Genomic DNA, 6,496 nt, shown 5'->3' on the forward strand with positions numbered 1-6,496 from the left:
AACTGCAGCTACTCATAGCAACAATACACCAGAACATTCTATTCATTCTCAAACAGAGGCGATCGGCTGACGTGCAGGTCGCAATAACAAAAACTGAGATTGTGGGAGGACTGAAGCAGAGACGATGGGGTGAAGACGTTCATTTATCCATGTAGTCATCCTGCCTAAACTGATTTCAACCTCATCCATGATGCTGCTCAGGAGCACGTCAGTCATTACAAACCAGCATCACTGAACATCTAACCCCCATGTGTGCCAGGTTTTCGTGTCATAAACTGATGAGTGAAACGCCTTCTCATCACATCAACATGCTGCAACTCACATCTGAAGTCACCACACGGCTGCCGTCATTCTCACCGCCTTAGATCCTTTAACTGCTTGGTTAAGATCTTTATCAGGTGGTATCACTAAAAAAAAAAAAAAAAATAAGATGCTCGAAATGTGCTCCAACAGTCATCGTTGGCAGGAACAGCAAGTGGACTGGGATTCGTTCCACGTACAACGTCAACTGGGGACTTGACAAACTCCAGAAACAACAATTTTGGAAAGTGAATTGCAAATTGCAGGGATTAAAGTTTTCTGATACCTACCACATTTCCAGATGTGGCACAGGCAGCTGTTTATTGCAGATGTTACTGTTACAGTGACAAGTTGCATTTAACTGCTGACAGGTCCTAGCAAAAAAAATGCTAACAGAAATTAGCATTAGCATATGCAGTCAGGCTCACTGTGTTTGACGCTAATTGTAGTTGCCGCTAAATAATAAACCAGGATTAACTAACCATGGTTAACTAGCATCAACTGCAGTTATCGTAACCACATATGCCAACTATAACCAAGGTTAGCATTGATGTCAGTGCAGCCTGTCAGCAGTCAAACACTACAACCACACAATTCCCAATAAAAATATCAGCACTTCAACAGCCGGAAACCAGACAATTCCCAGAAAAGTTTAATTATTTTAAATTTAAATTGCATAATATTAGTTCACTAATGTACACAGCTAGCAAACATTACAGAAAGGTGGTTTGCACGTTGGACTGTGACGGTGGTGATCTGGATTTGTTTCCTGATCACGGCCAAGTTCCCAGATGGCACTTTAAGAACTGAGTGTCATACGGTCTCCAGCAGTGAAGTGGAACTTTGAAATGAGGAGGTGTGAGATGAAGGGATGTGTTGTAGACCCTTCTGGAAATAAGCTTGGTGCTTTCAGAGGCCATGTTACATTTTAAAAACAATCAAGCAAACTGTAACTTTAGGCAAATGTTAGGCACATGCTAATGTCAACATTCATTCACAGACACTTGACACAAACTCACTGAGAACATCTAAAGGTAATAAAGTGTATTATTATATGGCTATGACAGTACATGCACTCTGACTGGCTGATTTCTGGTCTGATATTTTCCCCATATCAGACCGTTACCGTGACAAACTGGATCACGTATCAAATTTGCAACTTTGTTTACAATTTTTATAGCGCAAAATAAAACAAAACAAACAGCGAACAAAGAAATTATGAGCAACAAAGAGGACCAATCTCTGAGCGAATTTTACTATCACCCCCTCAGCCAAAAAGCGCATTTCTTCATTGTACAATCAAAAAAAAAAAAAAAAATTGACAAAAAGCCAATTTGCTACCATCACTGTAATATTCTTGAGAAGTATAAACTACTAAACTTTGAAAGCTTTAGTAATTTATGCTGTCTCAAACTGTTATTCAAATTCAAATTTATTAATTTATATAGCGCCAATTCACGATAAAATCGTCTCAAGGCGCTTCACACAAAAAAACAATTAAAAAATTTAAAACACAATTTAAAAAAAAAACGACCATAAAAGAAAGACAACCACAAAAGAATACAAGAATAAAAACACTTCATAATACTAATGATAAAACAGAGAAAACAAATGAGTCTTTAAACATGACTTAAAAATCTCCACAGTATCCGACTGCCGAATGTGTGCCGGCAGACTTTTTATTCACCCTGGGAACACACAGAAGTCCTGCACCCTGAGAACGCAGGGCCCGAGCTGGTACATAAGGGCTTACCAGGTCAGCCAGATAGGGAGGTGCAAGTCCATGAACGATTTTATAAACTAATAACAGTCCTTTAAAATCCGATCTTGCAGGAACAGGAAGCCAGTGCATGGAAAGGATTCAAATGTATTAATAATCTGGCACCTGAGCCACTCAATTCATTTATCCAGAGACCAGACGGAAACAGAGTCCCCAGAGGTTCCATAAATCCAAACTGCAAGATTCCACATTGTAGGACTTCGTTTGGTCAGTCTGCCTTTTCTTTTAAAAGCACAAAAGTATGGAATTCATTGCTGCTTGATCTTAAGACCATATTTGAGTTTAAGATGTTCACCTCTAGGCTTCAGGTTTGGCTTAAAAGTCACCAAAGCTGTACCCATTTGTAAACAGCACTGTGAGTGAAAGAGTGAGTGGGTTAACGTATAGATATTCAGTTTTTAGATTTTGTATATTATAGATATGTGTTGGTATGTGTGAAAATGTAAGAAAGCTTTTAGATGTGTGAGCATGGATGAATGAGTGAAGAAAATAGTGAATGAAGTTGCTAATTTTGTAAATTGTAGAAAGGCGCAACCAGGGGCAGTCAAGATCTCGGTCTGATATTTTCATGTACAGACTCCGCGCTCAGTTAATAATCCTTTATTAAACAAGCTACTTATGTTAACCTACTAAAGGATCCTTTGGCTTATGTCACTCGCTGGACCACAGACTTAAATTAATCACTGTAACAACAATGGGAGTGATGAAGGCAAACGAAACATTCAAATAATAAGAAATGGTGCTGTCCTTTTTAAGAGGCGTCGAAAGTCATATTACAAGATTCTGGTAAGAGATAAGTGTGATTCTTAGACTACGGGCACTTATTATGTCCTTTGATCATATTGTATGAAAAACAGAAAAAAGGGGAAATTTCACACTTTTATAGTTATCTTTACAATGAAAGTGTGTTAAGAAATTTGTTCTAGTAGTCTATGATGACTTTTTCACCTTTTTTCAGCATCATTATATGCAAATATTGCCATTTTGTGCTTGTCCCACACCCAGACTTTTGATCTTCAATGATAAAAATGAATGGTAAAGAAACGTTTTTTCTAATGTTTTAAAATATCTCTGAATAAAATATCAGTAAAATAATCAAAACATAATTGGGGTATTCAATGTCATACAACTGTTGTGATTTTTTTTAAACAAAATGTAGTTGTCTCACACTATTGCCGTAATTTCCGCCACAACACTGTAATGTCCCTTTAAACAGTTTGTATGAAAGATTGTTTGGGTAGTTTCTATGGAGATAAACAGTGACATCAGAGCACATGTATATAGTGCCAAATCACAACAAACAGTTGCCCCAAGGTGCTTTATATTGTAAGGCAATGGTGTGGTGGAAATTACATTTACAAGGCCAATAGTGCCCGTAGTTAAAGAATCACCCATAAATAAATTGGGGGAGGGGGCAAGTCTAAATTAATTAGATGGTCAAACCTCCCTGGATCAACATGTGGCAACCCCCCAAAAGAACAGCCAAAAGAAGCAACCCATTGTCATTGATTTTTGTGACAATTTTTAAACAATGTGAACATTTTTACTACCCCCCCCCCCCCCAAAAAAAAAGTGAAAAAAAAAATGGAAACGTTAAATGGGCATTTAAAACAAACAATTTTCCCCCAATAGTTTAAATTTAAAAGAACTAATTGTAATAATAATCATAATAGTAGACAGATTAATCAATAATGAATATATGCTTATGTTGCAATGCTGCAAAAGTAATTCCGGAGCAAACAATCCAGCAATACATCTGTTTATCCAGTCTGAAAATAAAACACAGGTCAAGAAGAACACAATAATTCTCCACTTTCTTGTCAATGGGAAAGATAAAACATTTTGCAGCATTTAATTTTATCCAGAAGCATTGCCTTTGTTTTGTAAACTTGACCTGAATTTCAGTCCCAAACGTGAACCAATTTTCACACTGACATTAACTGTTGGTGACGGAAGCCACAGGCCCTTGGACCAGTGAAACAAAACCCTGCACACTGAAATCTGGGACAAATTCAAAGACTGTGGCTTCATTTCATGCATATGATTTAACGTATGGTGAACAGAGGGAGGCTGCTGAAAACAAGCACATCCTTATATCTGAGAGGTGTGCTGTGAGGGCCCCCCCACCCCACCACAGTGTCAAAACACAGTATAAATCTAAAGTGCAATGCATTACATCGTCTCTCTAGCCAAAAATCAGACTAATTATTTCATGCATATGCCTATTTGTATCATGGCATTTACACTGCACACACTGCAGAGCATCAGGAGCCTAATAAATGACAGAATCTGTGTTTTTGTTTTTAATTATGTAACCATCTGCACGTAACTATAACAGCTTGGCACAAAGGCTGCAGCCACAGGCCAAACAAGCTGTCAATCATTGTGTGCAGCCAATGAAGGCTCAGCAGCATTTTACTCTGCCTTCACAAGATAAACAGGAGAAAGTGTGTTTATTTTACGGGACACGGCTGCAGTTTAAGGAGTGTCTCAGTTGTGCGCGCGCGGGTGTTTTTTTTTTTGTTTTTTATGACATTTTGGATTGCACTCGTGCAGGATGCATCAAAGCTTTATGCTGCAGGAAATAAATTCATTTAAAAAAAAGATGACGACGACGCACCGGACATGCAAAGACAAGGAAGTTGCTTCAGGTTGCTGCTGCTTTTTTACGCGTGACAACATGCAGGTTTGACTGAAAGAAGAAGAAGGAAGGGGGGAAAAAAAAGCGACGACTTGCGTGAATAAATCGCTCATCTCTAAGGTTTAATCACCTGGTGACGTAATCCTCCGCCTCCGTGACAGCTTTACCAAACCATACTTGTGCGTCGCGGAACCTTTTGGCGTCGATTTCCTCCCGCTGCCTGCGCTCGTCTGCGCCGCGCTTCGCTCCCTCCGAGATGCTGAAGAGAAAGCAGCCCGCTGATTGGCTGCCGCCTCCTGCCACGAGCTCTTGTCCTCCCGTCGGTGCATGATGATGGTGCTGCTCGGTGAAGCGTTCGCTCTCCAGCAGTGCTCCGTTGCGTTTGGCGGGCGTTTAATGTGTAAAACAAAAATCAGTGCGCCTTCATTCATATGCAACACAAAGCTGCTTCACACGCAGCTGCATGTCTATTTATTTTCTTTTATGGTTAGATTGCACGTTAAAAGATGCCAACATAGCCTAAAATGTGCGGTTTAATAGTCCTCACCTGTGAAAAAAAAATTTCATAGTGTTAATTAAATTTTGCAGACCCACTAACTCCATTAATCCTGTCCTTGCCCCACTAAACAGAATATACAACCACTTCAAAATAGAGATGGGCGGATCGATCCTAATATCGATATCATCAATACCAATGCTGGTATTGATATTGAACGATCCTCATGTAAAAAAAAAAAAAAAAAAAATCGATACTCAAGCTTTTTTTCTCTCCCGCACGCACTGACTGCTGCACATGCAGATTCATCAAAGTCTACTCTCTGTAAGAGCAGCACTACTCTGTGTCACACAACACAGAGCAGCGCGCCCTTGTATTGTGGTTTGTCAGCCCTCTACCTCAGGAGATTTTAAGTTGTGTTGAGTGATTTTGTAGCACATTTATACAAACGTAAATGGTTGGATACTCATCCTAAAGTGCTTCACAAGGACTAGGTCTAACTTTACCAACCCCCTGAGCAAGCACATTGGCAACAACAGTCAAGAAAAACTCCCTCCAAAAATATTTGACATGAAGCCTGAGACAGCACAGAGACATCTGGTCATCAGAGCCATGAGCCAAGCAAGAACCTCATTGGTTTCCGTTTCAAAGTGATATGCATGGACAAGCCCTGCCACAGAATGGCATCCTGTCCAGGGTGCGGCAAAAGCTATGTACACCACTGATGTGTAAATTAATGTTTAGGACACTCCTATTTGCACCACCCTCGGCTACACAAATTTAATGTATAATAAATGAAATATGGCTTCCTCTGCTCTTTCTGGGTCAAATTCGAAAAGCCTTCTGATAAAGTCAGATTTCACAGCTAAATATTTGATCCAAACTAGCAATATTTTGAAGTTTCCTACCGCATAAACTACCCACACCATCACAAATTGCAATACGGCTGCCTCATGTGGTACATATTAATACAGTAACATGCTTTTGGAGACCCGACATCCACGCCCAGTCACCCAAAATGACAGATATTCGCCCTAGTTAGACGAGGGTGAATATCTGTCATTTTGGGCGACGGAATGGACGGAGGGACTCAGAAAATGCATACCTCACGACAACAGCATGTTATTTGCATTATTATCACTTACTGAGATACACAACACGTGGAATCACATTAACAGTATTTAATGTCATTTCAAAATGCACAACACCCAGCAAACGTGTACATAAAAAGTTGGCTCACTTTAACTTTTGTCGTGTCGGCTGGCGCACGCTGCTCTCC

General features: G+C 39.7%; 1 protein-coding gene across 1 annotated transcript in view; it reads right to left on the reverse strand.

Moving 5' to 3' along the window:
- LOC117514478 (tubulin polymerization-promoting protein) overlaps positions 1 to 5,003 on the reverse strand; it is a 45,450-nt gene extending 40,447 nt beyond the window's left edge. Inside the window, exon 1 of the mRNA XM_034174960.1 lies at positions 4,852 to 5,003. The gene's annotated coding sequence lies outside the window, so the exon portion shown is untranslated. The remainder of the gene's footprint in view (positions 1 to 4,851) is intronic.
- Between the last annotated feature and the right edge of the window lie 1,493 nt (positions 5,004 to 6,496).

The sequence above is a fragment of the Thalassophryne amazonica genome, chromosome 7 (genome assembly GCF_902500255.1).
Source record: "Thalassophryne amazonica chromosome 7, fThaAma1.1, whole genome shotgun sequence".
NCBI lineage: Eukaryota > Metazoa > Chordata > Actinopteri > Batrachoidiformes > Batrachoididae > Thalassophryne > Thalassophryne amazonica.